The sequence below is a fragment of the Lonchura striata genome, chromosome 10 (genome assembly GCF_050655825.1).
Source record: "Lonchura striata isolate lonStrDom1 chromosome 10, ASM5065582v1, whole genome shotgun sequence".
Taxonomy (NCBI): domain Eukaryota; kingdom Metazoa; phylum Chordata; class Aves; order Passeriformes; family Estrildidae; genus Lonchura; species Lonchura striata.
The window spans coordinates 21,293,501-21,316,479 of record NC_140712.1 but is presented as its reverse complement, the minus strand read 5'-3'; the positions used below and the strand labels follow the sequence as shown (position 1 = coordinate 21,316,479).

General features: G+C 43.5%; 1 protein-coding gene across 20 annotated transcripts in view; it reads left to right on the top strand.

Moving 5' to 3' along the window:
• Nucleotides 1–18,432, top strand: part of FAM169B (Protein) — a 106,799-nt gene extending 88,367 nt beyond the window's left edge. For 19 of the 20 annotated variants that reach the window (XR_014957701.1, XR_014957685.1, XR_014957687.1 and 16 more), the window contains one exon: nt 12,907–18,432. The gene's annotated coding sequence lies outside the window, so the exon portion shown is untranslated. The remainder of the gene's footprint in view (nt 1–12,906) is intronic. The other variant, XR_014957686.1, reaches the window with a different exon arrangement.
• The last annotated feature ends 4,547 nt before the right edge of the window (nt 18,433–22,979 follow it).

Here is a 22,979-nt window from a genome sequence, read left to right as displayed (position 1 = left end):
AAATAGCACTGGTGTGCTGAGGTATTTATGGAAATATCTGCCTGGTGTTGTGACTCTGGCAGGTTTTGGTCATGCCATTGTTTAGGTGATCATAAGCCAAGCAGAGATGAAGAGAGAGGTGCTGCAGGGACTGTGGCTAATCATCACAAATAGTTCTCTAGTATTTTATTATCTAGAGCCTTTGTTGAAGTTCAAGATATGTTTTACAGTGTTTCAAATACACAAGATTATAATTCTAGAGACAGATTTATGGGTCTGTGGCTTTTGGTGTATGGAACTGGAGGTGATGGATAATTTTCTTTTCAGAAGTACTGAACTACTCCATCATCTGCATGAGGATTGTATAGCTGTGCCTTTTCTTTCTTCTGGAGTTTTCCTATGGGGATTTTGTAGAACCTTGACAACCTAGACAGATGACATAAAAGAAGCCATCTAGCCATCCTTGGACTTGTTTTCTTTTTATTTCTTTCATGTCTCCAGACTTCAGTGTTGCTAAAACATAAGTTGTAAGTGTGTGCTTTTCCCTGACACAGAGAATTTTCTTGCAAACTTTTGACAAGGTGATAAAACCTGTTTTCTTGACTTCACTTTGTTGTACAGTACTGTGAGAGTGCATGTAACCAATGAAAATCCATTGCAGTCTCTGAACTGATGTTATGCAAACAGTTCTACACCTTCCTGTTTATTTTCTGTGCAGGGAATCACTCTATAAACAAGTACAGATCACGACTATAAAACTGTGAAACACTGAGTCTCTTGACATTGCCTGTAGGTGATAGGTTAGAAGGCCAGTTCCTCCTTGATTCCTATCTAATCAGTGGAGAAACCTGAACTTGCTTTTAATATCAGGTTTTGAATCACTCTTTGGAGAAGCCTGTGTCTTTCCACTGTTAGGTGAGGATCTCCCAGGTGAGACACCTACAGTCATGCCAAATTCAGGTGGTGTGCATTCAGTTGTACCTATCCTGTCCACATCTGTCTGTAGAACTGAAACATTAATCTGATTACAAGGAGGATCCTGTGAAGAAAATGAAGGATTTCAATGAAGTGTTGAAGTTGTTCACCTCTCACAGTGTCTGCTCACTGCCCGCATGGCCAAGTGTGCCCTGTCACACTCTGAAATCACCTGTGCACATGCAGTCACAAGCTCTATTGAGTTGTAAGGCATGACATGATACTTAAGAACAGCATTAAGAGTTATGCATGAAAGACAGGACACTCCTTACTTCCTGGCAGCCCTTCAAGTCTTGACCTTGTTCCAGGAAGAATGCAACCTGTGAAAACATCAGCTCCTGTCAGCAGTCGCAGCTCGCAGAGAGCAGCACATGCTCCATATCCTGGAGGAGTTGTGAAAATCCGCACAGCAGCATGTGCTCGTGCTTAAGGAGCAGCTGTCCCTACACCTCCACTCTGATGGCAGTGCCACTCTTCACTTGATATTCTCCAGCTCCACACCTTGGGGTGTTGGGGCTTCCTTCCCCCAGGTTTCAGCAGGAGTTTCACCATCAGCAGCCTTCTGGGTCAAGGCAAATATTCAAGTGATCAACTCTCATTTATCTTACCCCTGGAAGCTCCTGATACCAAAGGATTGCATGGGAAAGCAGCTGATGAGGTGGTGCTGAGTCACACAGGTCTGAACAAAGGACCTGGGATTGTCTCAGTTCACCCTCAATGTCTGTCTGGAATTGGGAATATCTTCTCCTTCAGACTTCAGCAGCTTGTCACATGAGGCTGTATAGTGTCCAGTTAGGTCACTCTGGAACCCCATCGGATGCCCTTTATATTTTTGCACTGACTGATTTAAAGGGTCAATCAATGAAATCAATGGCAATGAATATGGGGCAGCAAAAAAGAAATGTTTTCTCACTCAGCACAGGAACTTGCTGTCATAGAAGGTTACAGAAACAAATGCTGTGGATGGATATCAAGACCTGAACTGTTTAGTGAGATTGCTGATCTTTGGAAAAAGTTACTTATACAGAAATATCTCTAACATGTCTGTTCTGCTATTACTTTTTTATTTTTTTTAATGGTATTGTGTAACATAATGTATATTAAGAATAATTAATTTTGTTCTGAAACTTCAGGCATAGGTTGCTCTGAAAGGCAGGTCAATGGCCTTCATGCCCTCCAGAGCATGAACTGTGGTGAATGTGATGTACTTGTCCAAAACCTACTAGTCTTTAATGCAAGAATGTTTTTCCACCCCCCCATAATCTACAGTAAACATCCCCTCTCTGTCTCTGCATTGCTGAGAAATTCTGTGAGCAAAAGGCACCTTTGGATCATCAGTGCAGTGTTTCTCTTGCAGCTACTAGATGTGAACAATAAGACATTTTCCTTGAGTTCTATAAAGAAAATTCCTTCTTGAATTCCTGAGTTTGAGTTATTCAGTACCTCTCTGCATCTCCTTTAGGTTTTTCAGAGTTTGTGAAGCCATTTTGATGGACTGGAAGTTATCCTGCCCTGACCTAGACACTGTTTTGCTCCAGGCTCAGTGTGTCCCTTGTTATTAATCTTATCATAGGAAGCCTTGAATAACCTGGCTGGAGTCTCTCAGTGATGAGCAGCAGCAGGTTATGCACCATTTTGGTCATGAACTCTTGTACACGGAACTACCCTGTGATTGTTGGCTTTGACTCTGTGTATGTGCAGAATTACAAGATCCACAGTTTCTGACTTCTGGATCTACAGGGAAAAATCTTAAGTTTAGCAGAGAACTCTACCTTTTTTTTTTTTTTTCCCTGCTACTGAATCATCTTCCAGCTTGTAAACAAAGTATTTTATCAGAAACAGGCAATACTTCCTGACTTCAGAATTTCTTCTCCCAAAAATTCATGTGTTGCAACATAAACATTCTTCCCCTATGCACTTCTGTCCTGAGGCATTTCTTGTTACTAACTACCCTTCAAAGAACTCCTAATTTCAGAAAAGAATTAACTCATCTCCCGGGCAATTTTTGTTTTCCTTAAGCCTCCTTCTCATGCTTGAATACTACTAATCTGCTCAAAGTTGCTGAAATCCCCTTTGAAGTCCTTAATTATATCAGTGTGTGACCTCTTACATTACAAGCATTGAGGTTGCTATAAGAGACAAAAGTGAGAAGAAGAGAAATCTTCATTTGATCCCTGTCCTTGATAAGCACAGGCTCTGGCATTCTGGGCTATCAGAGACAGAGGTACCATTTAAGTGAGAGCAACAAAAGCTATTTGGAATCAGGTGACCTGCTACATACTGGGGAAAATGCTCTGGCAGGCTGCAGATCTCAAGCCACTGATGGAGGTGGGTAAATTCAGAATCTCTAGGTTGGATCTCTTTTCACAGTCATAGCTCAGCCTCCCTCTGAAGTTGTGTAAATTCTTTGTGTTCAGAATGCCTTTGGTGGAGTTCCACAGGTTTGTTTTCTTTTACTTGAAGAACAATCTCCTTTTACTTGTTCAAATGTAGCTTTCATAAGCTTTATCTTATGGCCTCTCATTTTTACATTGGAAGAAATACTGAACAATCCATTTCTGTCCAAGCCCTCCAGACCACTCATGATTTTATAGACTCCTAGAATAAATTGCTTGTCATCTCTTTTTGAAGCTAGAGTCCTAAAGAGTCTGTGTGATCCCTCCTGATGGAGGTTTTCCCTTCTGTCTTCCCTGAATCTTTCAAATTCCCTTTCTGATGTGAGTTGTCCTCATTGGAGAAAAGTGGGATTAGAATCTGCATTTCCTTGTTGTGGGTTTTGACTATAAGGATTTGTGATAGTCCCCTCTAATATCATCATGTCCACATTTGTGTTCTGAGGAGTGCACTTTGTCAGTGGTGACAGATAGCCCTTGTTAGGTTATTCTCCATCAGTTTTTAGGACACAGAGCCAACCCAAAGGAAGATGAAGGTGAAAGCTCTGATGACACCCTGATCACAAATCCTTGAAAATGAGCTGGGACTGATGATGTTTTTTAAATTGGGCTCCACTAATGACCTGAGCAGCTTTAATCTCAGAGCCAGTTTCACAAGCAATCCTTTTGAATGGTTTCAGCAGGACCTGCTGACCAGGGACCATCTGCAGGGGAGATGTGCGATGCGCTGGGTAAATGCAGTTTGTTTTCTCAAGTCTTGTGTCAGCCATCTGCAGCCATTTATCTTGGTTCCATCCCTCTGCATGCAAAACACTGCAAAAATGAAAAAGCCTGCCACTGGCACAGTGTAATCTTTATGCTGCCAGCACATCCCAGAATGTGGAAGTGCCCTAAGGTGTTTTTTTTCCTGTGGGAGACTTCATTCCACAGCAACTAAAACACAACTGGATCCCAAAAAACATCCTAAGTATTAAAAGACTCTGGCCTGTATGCTAATTGAATCTCCAGCTTCTATGCTACTTGTTAAAACCCTTGAGCTAATAAAGCACTCGCCCAAACTCTGACCTTGGGCTGACAAATGCATAAAATCATCCAAACCCGATCGAAATCAGTTTAAAGATTGAATTCTGGAGCAATTAAAAAGATAAATAGCTGAAACTTAAAAATCAAATCATAGCCTAAGTAATGTTCACTATTTAAAACTTATTTGAAGCCCTCAAAGTTTTCATGGCAAAGACAATTTTTAGCACTGGAAGTTCAATCTCACTGTAAACTTGGCTGAATGAGATGAGTTACATACTGGCACCTCTTGTGTAATTTGAACAAGCAACCGTGGCATTAAGGATCAATAAAACCTGGGATTGTTTCCATTAATAACCTTCACTGATTAAATGAGAGATAAGGAATGAAGGGCTTCAGAAATGGAAGTCATTGGATGGACCATTCAGACTATCTTTTCTCTGCTTCTGAATTGTCTTTGGCAGTAGGAAATATTATTACAGCTTTCAGATTTACAGACCAAACATGAACAAACAATGACAAACCTGCTGCCTGCAATTCTAATCAACCACTGGGCTTACAAAAGGAATCTCGGACTCTTTTCTCATAGCTAAATTTTTTTCCAGTCTCAGTTGTGTTTGGGAACAATCCACAGTTTGATGATTTAGGCTGCTCTGTGAGCCAACTAATCTTAACTCTTCTGATTTTTTTTCAGTGCTAGCTGGGTAATACTTGCATTTAGTTATAGCAGCCTCTTGCAACCCCTTTTCCACTTCATTGGTGTGGAGGTATTTCAGGTTCCTCAAACCTTCTACAGCCTCAGGGTAAGACAGGGAAAGGCATTGGCTGTTCCACGTGTTCCAAATGCTCTAAACATTGTGCTAAAATGATTGAGGCCTAAGTCCCAACAACACTGTGTTCTGTTGTCCTTTTCAGTCTGTCCTGCTCATGAAGTTCCTTTTTCAGAGCCCACTCTCAGTGTGTCACCAGTACTTGGCTGTTCCCTCCCTGTTGGCTCATATTTGCCCCTTCTGAAGTGAATTTGCCTCTTCTGAAGTGGCCCTGCTCCTGCACCAGAGCCTTGTATTTCCACTGCATCACTTCCCTGACTTGCCTGGCCAGCCTTGCTGGGACAGCTGCACCAAATCTTCATTTCTGACCCCCAAAACCTGGAGAAGATGAGGCTGCTCCATGACAGTACTGGTACAAACCTATTTTTGTAGAAATGACAACAGTGATAAAGTAATGTGTTCTCTGCAGAGACTTTGCCAAATGCAGTGTTGTGACTGGCTATTTATCAGAGCTAGAGGCTATTTATCTGTGATGTTACCCACACAATTTTTTTTTCTAGGAAAAAGACATTTCTATTAAAACTTTCTTTTATTTAAACCCAAATACCCACAGAGCTCTTCTACTTCCAACATGGGGAATTTTTACCCAGTCCTACTTTTTCTTTATCTATTTCTGTAGACTTTATTTACCTGGTAGCATTTTTTGCTGTGTGTGATTTTTTAAGTCCTACTTAATTCAAATTATAATTAAGTTACTTTGGAGACTTGGAGTTGACTCCCATCCTTGCCAGAAATTTCGTGCTCTCAGTTGTTGACCTTGAAATGAGGGACAGAAAGAATTCCTTTGTCCTTTTGTGAGATCAGAGGATGATTTTTCTAGGTTTTACAACTCCCATTGCTCATCATAGGCATGTGGTGCCAAATTTAACAGAATTTCTGTTGTTGGTACTTCTCTCTGCTGTGGTAACCTGAGAAATACTTCAATAAGGTGGGACAGGGTGTGCTTTCAGTAAAGGGTGAAAGTGAAGATGGCTCTTACCTTCCCTTGAGACCATTAATTATTGTTGATGAGCTTTCCAGAGTCTGGATTTTCACAAGCTTCTTTCAGAGCTGGGGACAGAATTTGGGGACAGAAGAGGACAATGGATTGCTCAGCCCCTGCTAGTGCAAGAAGTTTGGCATCCCAGTTTAGTTTACAGCATTTATTTCACTGCAAAATGGTTTCATGGCAAGCAGTTTCTTGTTGTCAAAGGTACTTTCCATCCATGTCATAAATTACAATGAGCTTTGACAAGTCCTTCAAATTTGGTTTCCCCTCTCCTCGCCCCAATGTGTTGCAAAAATGGCTTGATGGATATTTTGGAAGTTGACAGGCCAGAGGATGTTTCTGAATTAAAATACATTCTGGGTTTAGTGGCATTACAGAAACCAAGAGGGAGAAAAGGGAATGATATGAAATGTTATTCAAGGATGTTTTTGTTCTACAGCAACAGACTGTGAGCTTTTGAATATTATCTTTGATGAGAGGAGAAATCTGGGTTTAAAACCACAATTCTGATATCATCAGTGAAGCTCTGTTAAAAATACAGCCTGCTGTGTTTTTTAAAAATATTTTTTATTACTTTTTAATTATGTACATATTTTGTGTATTTAAAGCAGTGAGATTCTTACTAATTGATTTTTAACTCTTCTTTCTCTGTTGCATTACAGTATTTTCCAGTACTGTGTGCTTACTAACTCTGAGTATTCAGGAACAGTGAGATTAGACTGTGATTTTAGCTTCTAATCACTGTTCTTCTTGTGTGTTTTTTTTTTTTTTTTGTAATTTCATTTTTCAAATGTATAATTTATTTGGTTCATTGTTATACATCAGGAAGATGCCTTGATTATCTTCTTTTCATCAAACCAGAGCACATGTTCTTCATATGAATCTCTGCTTTGATGTCATTAAAATTGCATTTTCCCCTTATAAAAGGTTTTCTTTAAGTTATAATTTCTTTTGACATGAATTTAATGCATTAACATCACTTCTATTAATGTAGCTGGATGCAACATATAATAAAATCCAGTGAGGTCAATGCCTAGCAAAGAATTTTACGAGAAAAGGCATGTGAAATGTGATGTTTGAAAGTATGTATTTATTTCCTTATCAGTGGTTCTAACAACAGTTAGGCCCAGCTGACAAGTTGAAGTAGACTCCTCAATTTAAACCTTAATTCTAATGTCTTTTGGTCCTCTTTCAGCTTCAGCTGCCTTCCTGCTGAAGGCAACAGCCTCCAGAAATGGGGTTTTTAGTAAGAAAATGTGCCAGGGCAAGGGGAATCCTCAGCATTTACTGGGCACTTCACCCAAGCAGAATCTGAGTAGGAACATTGGGGTGTGCCCCATGATCCAGGGTAATAATGGGGATGGTGCTTTAGGGAAAAGCAGAATGTGTTTCCAGGGAATTCACAGGCCAGGACATATCCCTGCAGTAAGCACAGAATTTTGGTCAAGCCACCAGCACTGTCCCCTGTGCTTTTTAAAGAGTGTCATGCTCTCTTTAGTGTCCATCTGGATGAGCAGGAGAAACCCAGATTGGACAAGTGTTTAATTGGTCATTTGAAGGGTGTCACTTCCTCATCGTGATGCTGGCACACACGGAGCCTTCTGGAGCTCTGAGAGAGGGAGGGAGGGAGGGAGTTACCAGTCAGCAGCATCAAAACTTTGTTTCCAGATTTTCTTTTCTTAGGTTCCTAATTCCTAACTGAAAGGTTCCTAATTAGACATTCCTAATGTCTGGAAATGCAAATATGAAACATGACTGAGGTGAAAGGAGAAACTTCTCCTCGAGTTGATGTACTGGGGTATCAGCAGATGGAGAACAGAACCCAGGCCCTGATAAGTGCCTGCTGGGAATCCATCCTGTGCTCTGCTTTGCCACTCTTTTGCTCTGTAAATCTCAATGGGGGCTTTTCTTCAGTTTTATTTTCTTGATTTTAATTTCTTGATTTTATTTGTTGCCGTGGCACTGTAGCTTACATGACTGGACAGCTTTCATGAAGTCCCTTGCGAAGTCTCAGCCTGGTGAGGTGCTAATTAAATGAAAGTTGTGATTAAAGTGGGAGAGGGAGGGAGAGTTCAGGGCTACCTCATTTGTACACTCGTTTAACTGATGGCTTCAGTGAAACTAAGCAGGAATGCTTCAAACACTTATGAAATCACAAAACTTCTGCTAACTCCTATTAGATAATTCTGAAAGTTTTATTGATTCAGTTGGGATGCATCCTCAAATGCCAGGGATGGATCTTGGGTAAGATCTCTTGGGTCTCCAGGAGTGTGTAAAAACAATAGCAGCTCCAAGGTCTTGGGTATAGAGTCAGTCCTTCCTGCCTTCAGCACAGTAACAAATTTCACCAAAACTGTCCTCATCTTAACTCTTCTCTTTTGTAGATGCTTTGTTTCACACTGCTGTTACCACTCTGCACAATTAAAATGGCCTTGTGACTGCCTGCTATTGAGAGCCAGCTGAAATTCTAAGGTCCAAGAAAGCTATTCAACAAATTTTTCTATTCATATCTCTAATCTCCTAACAGTTCCTGGAAGCATATTTCACATTGGCCTGTGCATCTTACTTTATAAAATCACTTCAGGTCACTCAGAATGCATCACTAAATTTCATGCTCTTAAAATTGTAATTGCAATAAAAAAAGGGTTATTTGTTCTGAGTCCTGAAAGGAAGAGACTCAGCCATTTGTATTCACCTGGTGCTTTGTAAACAAAGCTTTACCCTTGGGGTGGTCTATGTAATGTCTTTAGATGAAAATGGAGATCACAACTTGTTAGGTGGTAAGAGAGTCAAGTAAACGCCCTGCATTCTGAAAGCTTTATGTAAAGGACTTATATGTGTGTGTGTGTTTTTAGTTTTTTTTTTAAATTAATGTGTTTTTAAAATTGGCTGTAGAGCTTAATGCAAAAGCTGGTGGAGTAAGAAGAGTAACTTTGTAAACTGCTGAAAGGGCACGAGCTTCTCTTTCACTGAGGTGAAAAAAAGAAAAATGGTATACTGATTACCTTGGGTCTTGGTTTTGAATTTGCTTTGAATTCTGGACGAACTTTGTCAGTTGCTGGATTCATTTTTGCCATGGTACATATAAAAAAAGATCCAACAATTTAGTATTTGGTTCTATATCTCAGCAGTATCTGGAGCACTGATAAGTTGGGCTGAACTAGCTTTGCTACATAAAAGGTGAGACAGGTGGAAAAGGTGAGACAGCCCTTTTGGGTACTTAGATCTGAGGCTGGAAGAAGGAGACATGGGGAGCCAATCAGTAATCAGAGACGGGAACCAAAGCAAAAGTGAAGGGTCAGGACAGGGGCTTGAACAGGCACAGATCTCTCAGCTTCTCCTGGGGTGGAAGAAGCTTCAGAAAATCTGTGTTTTCCAGTCTGACTTACTCCTCTGCCTGGATTATGCATCCCAGAGATGCTGGTGGCTGTGGCCTCAATGAAACAAAAGATGTTTCTTCACTTACCGTGGCCTCTTAGCTGGAGAGGGTGGTTTGACCATTTGTAAATAAATCTTTGGTGTTGCTGCTCTTCCCTTTATCTATATAATCTAAGAACTAAGGAGTTTTATTCTGGTGTTTTAGAAAGATCAATGTAGGCAATAGGTCGAAATGGCACAGACAGCATGGCATGACAAAAGCCAAGAACAAATGTGAGATGGAATTTGGGAGTTCACTTTGAATCTGCCACTGTTACCAGAGTTTGGGTCTTGCTTTTTTATGTCCCCTGCTCCCTCCAGGACCTGCAGCTTTCCATCATCTTGTCTTCTTAGTGATGGATATTGCATTTGCACAAAGGAAAAAGCCCAGCACATCATAGTGAGAGGAGGCCCAGTATAGGTTTTTTTTTTTCCCTCAACACTGTTTTCAGGACCTGAAATCTGGTAGATACAGGGGCCCAGAGCTGTTACATGAGGACAGGATCGATTCAGTCAATCAGAGGGAAAACCTACTGTCAGGCTCCCAGACCTTTAACCTGCTCCTCAGAATTATTAGAACTCCCAAATCTCTTTGCAGGCCTTTTCTATTAGACAGATATTCCCATGTTTTGATTTTTTTGCTCCAGAAGTAATTTTTTTTATAATTACCTTCATTGAACTGCACTTACCATCTGTGAAGTGAGAGGCACTTAAATGATTTATTAGCCTGGGTTCCTAAAATGTGCTGAACAGCATGGGATTGATCTTGGCTAGTGACAACCATGGGATACATGACAACGGGTAGGTGGCCAGTGTTTGATGGAGCATCGTGCTGTGCTCTGGGTCTTGCTCTGGGGGAGTGTGTTGGCTCCCTTCCAGTTGTACAGATCAATAAAAGGCAGGTGTGCCTTGGCTCAGAAATACAAAGAAATGTCTTGAGGTACAGATCTCCTCCTGAAAAAAATATCATGGGGCACTGTACCTCTTGTTTCTGAGATAACTCCTCCAGAAAAGGTTCTAAAAAGCTTTTGGCAGCAAAGTAAACCTTTCTGGAGTAAAAAAAATGGATTCAAATTTGTTCTTCTCTGTGTGCTGATTGAAATCCTGAAGGCTGATTTTCGTTCTTACTGTATTTCTTCTCTTGCAAGTAGTGTCCATGGAACATAAGAGGCTTTCACAGCTTTCCTTTAGCCTGTACAAGTGGTTAATGCTCAGTGGGGCTTGGCAGAGATAGCACAGTGTGGAGCACAAAGTGGGTCTAGCTATGAACATCACTGGCAGGAAGTGAAAGGCTGCAGGTGTAAGCACTGCTCAGGAGGGGAATGTGGTTCCTAGAGAAGCAGGACACGGGGAAGAGGAGTATCTGCCTTTCATGCAAGCAAAATCCTGTCTCTGGTAACAGGCAGGGGCTCCTGACTTACATCTCCAGCTGCCATCTCATCTGAGCAGAGGCTGTGAGACCCTGCTACTCACTGAGCTTCCTCTTGTAGCAGAGACTCACAACTTCTGCTGACCTCAGAACTCTGCAGGAGCTGAGATGAAGCAGCTCCAGCCCTTCACAGGGATGAGATGCCACCAAGCAGCTGATCTCACAGATGCAAGTGACTGCAGGTGAGCCAGAGCCTGCTCAGTGCAGATTGCCTGGAGGATCTTCACAGGAACATTGGCAAGGAAGAGGAGGATGCAAAGCTGACTTTAGTGGTGGGACCCTGCTGGGGGTTAAGCATCTGCCTTCCCCCTTCACTCAGAACAAGCTAACAGAAAAAATCCAATTCAGACACAGTGCTAATCTTCTCTTCCCCACGCAGTTTAACATATGCAGAGAGACACAGGACTGAGCTTAGAAAGAATAACTAAAGGGATGTGTTGGTTCAATCCAAGCCAGGGAATAGCTTGGACCAGCACTAGGATTTCACAAGAGGGCTCCAGCTCTGGCTGTGTGTTGCAGTGGTAAACAGGAGCTGTCCTGTGGCTGGCAGCTGGCAGGAGGTGATGTGTGAGGCTCTCTGAGGACAGGCTGCAGGAGCAGACAGCTCTGTGGCTGAAATGATGCAGGTTGACAGGGATCAGCTACAAAGCCACCCCAGGGCGTTTCTGTGCCCCCAGCACTCCCCTGCAGCCGTGGCAGTACAGCCCATGTGTGGTGTCCTGCTGGCAGGGCAGGCACTGGCACAGGGAGGCCACAGAGCTAAATCAGGCAGCAAATGAGCCAGGAGAGCAAAAGGAGGTGTGAGAAGGCTGGATGGAGAGGGTGGGGTTGGTAGGGAGCTCTTCCTGTGCCTTGGGCTCAGCTTTGCATTTGCAGGGTGGTTAAAGGCCTGGAGGTGAGTAGGAGGAAAGCCTCGCCATGGGAAGTTGTGCAGTGTGAAAGGTCTGATCTGAGCTGCTGAAATGTCTGGGATTTATGTGTCATGCAGAGCTGCACAAACTGGCACAGCTGTTACTATGTTTGTACTCTGTACTCTGATGATACTAATCCAGGTTTTGGAATCTGAGCATCCATGTCTATGTAGATACAGGACATTCCTCTGTCTTCTAGGGACTGCTCCTAGAAGCTCAGTTGCACCACTTTTACTTTAATCAATATAGAGCTTCACCTGCCAGACAGTAGATGTTGATGAATTTGCTCCTCCACTTTTTCCACGGTTATCTCTCCTAAAGCAAAGGTTCTCTTGCCTTGCACTACCTGCACTGTAGTTGTTTTTCCTCTATCCTCAGACAGAGGAATATCTATTTTTCCTATCCTTTGAACTTGGAGTTAGTTCAAACTCAGGTCTGTGTTTATGAGGGTCAGGAGAGGTCAGACTTGGTTACCCTAAGGAAGCACAGAAAGGAAAGAGGGAGAAGGAAACCTCAGGTAATGCTCTTCTCTGCTGGCTGATCCATCCATATGCCCTAAAGAGTGGCATGTGGCCAGACAGAGTTGGTGAGAAGCAGAGACAGATGGCAACCTGTGATCTGGAAGGAACACAGGGTTTTACACCCAGTCAGAGATGCTAAACCAGAGCCCTGAATACTCACAATTCTTTTGGTAGTTGACATCATTGGATTCATTATCCAAATATCAAGATACAGGCTGGCCTCTACTCCAAGGATTGATTTGGTTTCCTCTTTATTGAAAATTTGGCCTCCTGCAGTAAAATGCTATTCCTTCTGACCTCCAAATGAATGAGCAGGTCCAGTCACAGTGGACAGCAGCCCAGAGGAGCCAAATGGTGAAAAGGAGAGGTTTTTGCAGGTGGCAGTTGAAAACTTTAGAGAATATTTTGGCCAAAACTCAGATCTTCTCTCTTTCATTTCACAGGTTTTCCTCTGGCCCCTCCTGGCTCTACAGCCTGGGCTGCAGGAGCTGATGTACCAGTGGAGTTGTGTTTACTCAAGAAATTGTTGCCAGCAGTGGTTGTGGAGTGACACAATCCATCCCATTCCTGGGTGAGTGATGGACACATGATTTACTGCAGCTGGGCCCTTCCTTCCCCTGAGCTGGGTCAGCACCAAGCTCAGGTGAGAGGAGCAGGAGGATTAGCAGATCCTTCCTGACCTGGGCAGGCCAGGGGTGAGAGGGGAGGCAGCACAGCTGCCAGCTTTATTCAGGTTTCCTTCCTGCTGCTCACTGTCCTCAGACTCAGAGGGCTTGGGAGTTCAAGGGAGGAGAAAAAAAATAACCAAACAAAGATGTGAGAAATGGCTGAAGAAAGAAAGCAAAATATTTTTGAAGCTCTGCAACATCAACTCACGAACGCTGCATCTGCAGGGCACAACCCAGTGTGAGCTGTTCTTGGGAGGGTGGCTCACTTATCCTTAATAATTAAAGGAGTGATTTTTCCCTACTTGCTGCACTGAAGATGAGGGAGGTTTTATCTGTGCCCTGCTAACAGTGCCAGTGACGTGTTCAGAATGCTGTAGCACATTTCTCTGCACAGGCAGCAGAGGAGAAGGCTCGTGGCAATGGGCCAGAACCACTTAGATCATTTTACCAGGGACACACCAGAGACCAGGGAACCCCATCAAGGAGTTTGTGTTTCCAGTCTGTAGCACCCCATGTTGTGACATTCTATTTTACCCCCACCTCCCCCATTTCTACTGATGGCACCAAAAATCATTGTTGTCTTCAGCTATGAAAAATAGTTTAACTCAAGGCAGGGTCAAGCTGCTGTCAGCATACTCAGAAAATGTTTCAATTTTGTTTTGTCACCCTGTGAGTTGGAAAACTGCAGATCTAAGTGAGGTGAAGCCAGGATTGTAAACTTTATCTGTGAGTGTGAAATAAAATTGGATTTCCATGGATATTGGTAGTGTTGGGCTGTATCCCCCTCCTCTTTAATGTGCAATCCTGCTTCTCTATATTGGTTTTAAATAATTCCATTTTGCAAAGCAGGAGGGCTCAAGAAATTTCAAAAATAATGTAAGGCAAAATCAGGCTTTCATGCTGCTGCTGTCCATGGGATTCTGCTGCATCCTGGTGTGATGTGTGGGTGTGTGTGTCCATGTGATTTTTTTGTACTTGCCTGCAAATACACACACCCCTCCTCTGTCTGTATGAATTGTTTATGTTACCCAAATACCTCCTAGGGAACTCTCTCTCTTTCTGTGGCTCTGGTACAATTTGTTATTGAAATTACTCTAGGAATTGTACAATCCCATGTTAAACACCCCCAGCCTGACACAGATACAGATGGAAAGCTGATGCATATTAAGAAGTGATGTTTAAGCAATTGTTTTTTCTGCTCTCAGAATATTTTCTCCTGATAATTTGTTTCTCAGGCCCTTTCTTGGACCAGGAGGAAGAACTGGATGACCCCATGTGGGGTTCCTTAAAACCTGTGCATCAGTAATTTTAAACAGAGTAAAAACTGATGTGTTCCAGCAGAGCTTTCCAGGTCCTCACTCAGTTCCACCCCTCAGACATGGGCCAGTCTCAGCTCGTGGTGCTGCTGCTGTGGCTGCTTGTCACAGATCCATCACAGCTTCTGCAGTGTCCCCGAGGGGCTGACCAGGGCCAGCATGGCCCAAGCTGATGGGACTGCTGGACAAAGGGCATGCAGAAACCAAGGAGACAAAGTGGAGAAGCTCCTCAAAAGAACAGTTCTTCTTGCCAGCAGGGGAGAGGTGTAAAGACAAGCTGTGCAGAGGTGAGAACTTGTAAACTCTCAGCTCCCCATGTCAGTCACCATTTCAAGTGTTGTTTCCTCATCTCCTGGGGCTGGACACCTGCTGATGTTAACCTTTCAGTAATATACTGCCCACCATGGCATGTTAGTGTATTATTTCTGTTTTATAGGATTAATGTATTTCCCAAACTGCCAGTCTCTTCTCCAGCTCAAACCACTTGCATTTAGCCTTTGTTCTGATGGCATGGGAAGTGTGTTGCATTCAGTAGTGACAACCCTTGCATGCTGAACATGACCCAAATGCTACTTAGAGGTGGCAGCATCTCCCAGGGGAGGTACTGAGTGCACCCAGGCACAAACCCTGCTTTTGTGCCTTAATTCTGCTGCCAGAACACTGCTGATGCATCTAGAATGGAACAAATATTAGCCATTGGGCATTTCTCCCAGAATATCTTTTCTTGTGCATGGAGAAAATCACCCCATATTTATCTTATTTGTGCATAAATGGAGTGGGTGGTATGTGGGGAGAATATTTCAGGTTGTCTTCTGTCCTCCAAATTTGTCAAATACACATTTAGCTGATGTCCCCACCTAATGAAGATATTTCAGATTTCCAACTTACTCAATTTCTGGCATTTTGTATCATTGGTTTGGTTTCCATAGTACTTTGCACAAATGGCACCTACTCTGTTTTCTGTTATCCTGTCTGACTTGTTCTGTTTCCTGCTGTGTCCTCTACATGAAAATACATAATTTCTGTGGCTTTGTCATCAAAGAAGCACTGGCCAAAGCTGTTTGTGCCTCTGCACATGTTTGCTTCCCTTGGCTCCTACCGGTTTGAGCTGTCCATAAGATTATTGGGCAGTAGAGCAGAGACATCTGTCCTTTTAGCATGAGCTTCCTCCCTTGCACAAGCATCCCAGTTCCTGACAAATCTTCTCCTTCAGCCTTCTTCTCAGCCAGGTATTAAACCTTGGCTTTTTTGCTTCCTTTTCCAGTCCTGCACAGTTACTGGGAGTGTTTTCAGAGAACACTCCTTGTCTCCAGTTTCCTTTTCCCAGAGCCTTAATTTTCCTTCCAGGATCTCTTTCCTGCCTTTCTGTATAGCATTTGTGCCAACATGGACTAGGTTTTTCTGCAGTAGCTCCTGGAAGCCAGCTCAGGCTCCCGTGAGATCTGCTGCCTTAGCCTTGGCAGTCAAGTCCCCGTGCCACCCTCCCTGGAGTCCCAGTGCCAGCTGTCCCTCTGCTGATGGTGGCACTCAGCTGCAGGCCTGCCCTGTGCCTTTTCAGAGGAGCTTTCTGTCTGGCTGTGGGAGAGGCTGGGTTCCAGGGGTTTGCTCCTGCATGGCACTCCTGTTGTGCTGGCTCTCGTGTCTCAGACCTGGGTCCTGCTCAGGGCTGTGCATTAAGGCTCAAGTGCCTGAGTCACTTTCTTGAGTGCTGGCACGACTGATTTGAAACCAGAACCAATGGAGTGATGCCCTGATTGCCTTTGGCAGAAGGCCTTGGCTTAGCAGCCCACCCTCTGTATTTTGTGACTCCTGGAGCAGTTCTTACCAGGCTGTTCTCCAAGCAGAAACCTGCAACTGATGGCAAGGCTCCACCTTGCCTGCTCCTGGAGGTGTCACAACCTCACCTCAGCAGCCCTGTGTGGCTGAAGTCTGGTATCTCCTGCTGCAGGAGGTGAGCTGGGCTGTGACCTGAGCACAGGGATGTGTCCAAGGCAGTCTGGCACTCTGGTAGTCACTGGTTTTCTGCAGGATTTGTATTGTTTTGGGATTTCTGACAATGTCCCATTGGGTTGTATAGACTGTTGATTTTTTTAATGAGCTGACCTGTAGTCAGACATACCTAAAGCAGATCCACTTAATCTAAACTCAAAGGTAGAATTTGTGGTCTTCTCTTGTTTACAGTCACTTCAAGGTGTGCAGGATCCTCTGTTTTCTGTGACAAATTTATGTCAGTGTGCAACTGTGCTTTTTACATTTTTCTTCCCTTTTTATCTGTATTCTCTTCCCTTCCTCCAAGCTGCAAACTATGTACAGAGTCCCTTGCAGAGTCCTACCAGCCTTGAAGGCTCATTTGAATTCAGCACACCCCATTGTCCTGCTGAGTGTTCTATCAATGTGCCAACTCTGCTGTATTAACCCAGGAGCAGGGGAAACTGCAAGTCAGTCAATCCTTGGGCTACAACAGGTTTATTTTATTTAATGAATTTTGAGTCATTTTATGGTAGAACTGGGCTGCAATTCCAGCTGAGCCCTTTGTAGCCTGCACATTCCTCTCTGCTGCACACCTCTGGGGTGTGCAGCCAAAAATGTAAATTAATGAAGACAAAGAGGAGACATGTTCCTGACATGGCTATTCTTCTCTCTTGTTAGGGCACTGATGCTCAGGCAGTACTCAGGAGAAGCTGCAATATTATCACTTCCCTCATCAGAATAACCTTAGTCTTTTTCTTGGGGAGTTCAGTGGCAAGTAGCTATTGACCAGCTTAACATTTTTTAGAATGTCTGTCTCTCAACAAAATCACCATTTCCTTCAGTACTTTGCTATGCAATATCATAAATTATCTCGTAAAATGTTTTTTCCTTCTAGACATATATAAAACATTAAAGGTATCTTGCTGGAAAAATAAGTCAAGAAACAATGAGCCAAAATCAGAGAGATGCACAACTGGCATATGTCTGTGATGGTGGTCCAAGTTGATTTCTTTTTTAACTTTGCCATGTTTCTCTGTCTCATGTAATCATAAATAAGTTAAGTACTTTGCAATCTGTAGAATGTGTTTTTTCACATGACCACCATCTGGGCTGCTACTTCTCTGCCCTGTTGTACCTCTCTGTTTGGGTTACTGATAGTTGTCTGTCTGGTACTGTTTGATTTTAGCTTTTTCCCTTGGTTCCTTAACAAGTTACAAGTAAACACTTTCCCTAATTTTATCCTCGAGGTTTACACTTCTCTTAGCCCTAACAAATGTATCTGAATTCTACAGTTTATTCCTGTCAATACACTGTGTTTTGCTGTTAACAAGTGTTTGTCTACAGGAGGAGATATCAGTCAGGAATAACTCTGGATTATCACTCCATGGAAGCTCCTTTGCCCTTTGGAAATGGATGCAGGGTATTTGTGCTGTTATTCCAGAATCTGTGTCTTGCCAGGGAGCCTTCAGACATACTTAATTTTCCTCCCTCCTATTTGAACTCAGTGCCCTGTGTTGAACAAGCCTTAATTTCAGCCTTCACCAAACCTGCTTTCTCTTTCAGCTGAGATTATTCTAGGTGCAGTGGTACCTGAGGTATGGTGGAGATCCATCTGTCAGACTGGTTGTGTGTTAAGGGCTCCCTGAAGTTGAAGGAAGCCACTCCAAGGACAATTGAGCCAATCCCTGAGAACACTGAGCCAAGCAATTACCAGATGTATTCCAGGCTGACACTTCCTTAACCCTTCTTTTATTCTATTCCTCATCCCTGTATGATATCAGAATATCTTTTTTTTTTTTTTCCTCTGAGCAGCGTGTTCCTTTTGTGGCTTTTACGATTCTGAGAGGAGAACAGGTAATTTTGAACACTGAGTCACTCTCTTATGCCTAACTACAATATTTCTTCCCCCCAGCTGAGGACAGGGAGTTCCGAAGCTTCCTCAGGCCTTGGTTCTTGGTTTGGTGTGTGTGAATGTGTTGTGCTGCTCCACTTGGCTTGCTCTGCTCATGGGTAATTTGATAAGTGACAATCATGGTCTGCAAGGAATGCCAGCCCTGTTGTTCATGCTACTCCAGCTCATGTCTTCATTTTGTCTGGAAAAGCCACTGTGCCAGCTGCTGGTGGGCTTTCTGGCCTTCTCTGCTTAAAATAGGCACTTGTCCCTTCAACTCCTTTGTGTAGGTGAAAGGAGTTGGACAAGGTTTCAAAATTAAATGTTTTTGTTTATTTTATTATGTTTTTTTTTTTTCATTCCATGATCTGGAGATCTGTGTATCACAGGCTGTTGGTCTGTGGAAGCCTGCTCATATATTTAAGTAGACTGTCAGAACTCAAAAGTGGTCTGAGGTGCCCTTACAGATGAGGGAAAGGACAGAAAAGGTAGCAGCTAAAAGCACAGATGAATCAGAAATGCCAAAGAAGCCTCTGTAAGCCCTGACTTCATTCCAGCAGTGCAAATCTGCTTATCTCAGTTGCCCATCCAAGTGAAAATACTTGCATTAATTTTTGTTACAAGAAAAGCTGAAACTGTAAGATTCCATGACTATAGTAACAGCCAGTGTGACAACATCCTGACCACTGCTCTTCAGCCTTTTCCCCTTCCCCTGTGAGCTTTTGGTACCTCTGTACTCCCACCCTAACATTAATTCCTACCATTCCCATTTACCCTTTGCCTTTCAGCTATTGGCATGTTAATTATTCAAATTTTGCTAGTTCAGGATGTTCTTTTTAGGGAGGGGATGTGAACCTTGTGAGACTGCAGAGGAGAGGTTTTACTGCACATCACTGAAAGGCACACATGGAGATTTGGTGCTGGACTTGCCCTCCTAGAGGGGCTCCTGAATCTTCAGGCACCTGAACTGACTGTGGTGTCAAGTTTTGAGAACATTTTGTGGTCACCTCAGAAAGACCTGCTTGAACTTGGCTTATGTTATTTAGTGCTGTATTATACTTATGGCCCTTCTGATAAGATCTGGAGGGTTTGTCTGAAGTGTAGTTTTCTCCTGCTCCATGGAAGTCCAGTGTCCATGGTTACTGGGGACAGTAACTGATAAGAAGGAAGATTCAAAGCTATTTCTTTCTTTCTGTGATCAGAAATGCAGCACCTAGCCCAAAGGGAGCTGTGCAGAAAAAGACAATCTGCTGCAGGGTTGATTGTCAGGAGGTGTGTGACAATGTTCACTCCCAGCATTTGTTCCTGTGCAGTGATTCAGTGACTTTTACTTGTCTTGGTCTGGGTGCTCAGTGCTCATCCAGACTCAGACAGAAAGCCAGGCTGAGGAGGTGCCAGTGTCTGTCCCCTCCTGGCAGTGTGCTGGAGCTCCTGGGTTTCCAGATTGGATTGGAAAGATGCAGGAATAAGCAGCCTTTGGAGGATGCTGCTGTTTTGGTATCCTATCCAGGTCTGTTTAGTTGCTTACAGACACCTGGGCTCTGCAGGAAATAGATTTAAACCTGTTTGTTCAGCTCTGGTTTACCTTTCTGCACTAACATTCTTCAGCGTTTCAAAAACTCATTAAAACTTGTGTGTGCCAATTAGTAAGAGGAGCAGATTGCTCTCACGAGTGGGGAAGCAGAAGACAGAGGAAAGGAGTGTTCAAGGCTGGGTTGGATGGGTCTTTGAGCACCCTGGTCTGGTGGAAGGCGTGGAAGATGAGCTGTAAGGTCTCCTCTAACCCAAAGCAGTCTGGGATTCTGTGATTAGGCTCAACCACAAGTTTTTGAGTACTTCTCCGTCATCCTGCCGTGGAAGCGAGTGCAGCACAGCTGGAGCAGGCTGCGGGAGTGTTTGCTGCCCTGATGCGGCACAGAGAGCTCCGGGAGCTGGCGGGAGCTGCTCGCAGCCCCTGGGCTCAGCCGGATCTGCAGCGACACTAGAGGTCACTCTGTGACCAGGGATGGAGCCTGCAGCCTTCGGGGGCTTGGGAAGGTCAGCGGCTGCTAATCCATATAAATTGCTGAACTACAAGCAAAATTTGTAGCTCATTATGAAGCGCTTTGATGCAGCATCGCTTCTATCCTTCAGATGCCAATTTCCTAGGGGGAACACCTCCCTCCCTGCAGTGCCGTGTTCATGTGAGCACCGGGGCAGGGCTGGGGTTTTAGCACAGTTTGGGGACATTTCTGCCCCGCTGGGCTGGGCAGGGTCCCCAAAAGCAGCACCTTTCCAAGCGGCTGTACCTGCCTCGCTCCCCTCCGGCTGTCAGGAATTCATTTGGCTGATGCTGCCTGGCCAGCCTGGGGGTAAAGATGGATTTAACACAGTCACTAGACAGCTGTGTGCTAACCTCACTGGCTGTGGAACCTATAACGAAAGGATTTAATTTTATTCCCTCATAATCCCTTTTCTCTCAAACAGGTCAGACTAGAGAGGCTGCTGCTACTGCTGCAGCTTTCAGCCTCCCTGGTGTTATTGCTGGTCAGTCAGGCAAGACATTTCATCCTGGGGAAAAGTTTTCCTTTTAGTATTATTTTATTGAACTTGTTTACTTGGGACACTCATACAAAATGGAAAGAACTGATAATTCTGGGTCAGCTGAACCTATTTGCAAGTTGGTTGCATAGTTAGCAATTAAATTCTGGTTGAAAAGTAAGGAATTAAAAAATAATATTAACATTTTCCATTGAAAAATATGCCTCATTTTGACCATAAAGCAAGTTCTCACCCTTCCCCCAGTCTCCAAAGGTGATCACCTGTGATCAAAGGTGAAACACCTGATATTGGGTTGGACTCAATCTTAAAGTTCTCTTCCAACCTGGTGATTCTCTGTGCTTCTGTGTGTGAGATGAGACTGAACAAAATATTTTACTTGACCTGTAGCAGTTTTGGGAAGTTCATTTTTCCACTTTGGTCATAAAAGGCAAAGCTGGTTATTTGCAGAACTTCATTTGTAAACTTTCTCTTAGCTCCTGTGGAGGCCAGGTGTCTGCTGGCAGGGGAGAGAATATGCCCCACATCCCTTTTTCTCCATGGAACATGCTATTAATGACCAAATTTTGCTGGAGGTCTCTAATGCTCTTTCCAAGGTTTCATGGCATGGGGAGGCTTTGCACTTGCCCCATTAGGGCAGGTACCTGTTTGTGGCTGGATTCCATGGTAGTGCAAACATCTCACAAATCTAGTCAGAATTAATTGGGATAACAGGGACTCCTTAGTCTTCGTTCACTCGAGGGTCACAGGATGTCAGATTTGACTTTGCTATTGAAGTCAGCTAATGTACTGGAAATGCCTTCATTTTCCCCCTCTGGAGGCATGGTTCAAATCTGCCATAAATTACAAGTGACACAGGTTCAGTGGTCTTAATTAAATCTCACAAGGTTATTTTTGTGTGTCAACACTCCCCTTCTCCTCCCTTCTGCAGCGTTTGGAGCAGCTGAAGGGCAGGGAGGACTCCAGCACTGCAGGTGGAAGTTCTGGGTGTGGTTTTCAAGTGCTGGAGTTGGTTCTGGGCTGGGGTACAGCCAGAGCCTGACTGAGCCTGGTATCAATCTCCATTGAACTTGTGATGTAGTGGATATTCCTCGTAGATTTAAAGGATTCAAGTCTGTGCAGGATCGTTATTGCTTGTAGGGAGATAACTGGCTATAGAGGATTTCTGTTACCCACAGCATCTCTCCAGCCTGCAATTCATTGATTTCCAATCGACTTTGTAAAGGTGCAGAATAGGGGTGATCAATGCTACAGTGCTGATGTGAATAAAGTGTGTCCCCTAATCTGCCTTGCCAACAGCCCTCTTCTGATATCCTGAGCTGACCTGGTCATGGCTGTCTCTTACACACATAAATATGCTGGCTGTTGCTAACTTGCCTTGAAAGCCTTTGGAATTGGAAGGAATCAGATCCAGTGCAGCTTTTCCAGGGTGTGGCTAGGCTGATCCAAACTTCTTTTAGGCTAATCCTTTTGTAAAGGCGCTATATGTTGCTAACATTTCTCTTAGCTTGGGTTTAAATTAAAAGCTTTAATTGGTCTTCTGATTCTCCTAGAATCATGTTTAAAAAAGAACCAAAAGAAAAAAAAAGAAAAAGAAAGCTAGGAAAAAAACCCCCAAGCCCCAAAACATACCATTTAGAGAAGAACTGTTTAGAGAGCAGGTTTTTATTTAATAAACAGTGATCAATTGAATTGATTAACCATGAACACATTACAGCAGAGTTTGTTGTTGCTGCTGCTGATAATTGCAGTTCACGTGCATGAGAATATTAAATGGCTGTTTGCAGGATCATTTCCATGCTCTTCTCATTTAACAGAATGGAGAAAACAACAACTGTTGACAGTGATTTTGGTTAGGACTGGAGTGCTGCAGACTGTGCCCTCAGGATGCCTGTGCAATAACTCCATCAATTGTGGCCATTTACTCTGCACTTCCAGACATTTCTGCAAACCTTGCAGCTGTTTTTTTACTAATTCGCTTGGTAATTAGATCTTATCATGCTGGCTCCATGGCTTTACATAAACTGTAAGCATTTGGAGCTGCCATCTGAGACATTTTAGAGTTGTCTGTGTTGTTTTGCACTGCTCTGCAGAGACCAAGGTGCTCTCAAACACAGTAGAGACAGGGAAGC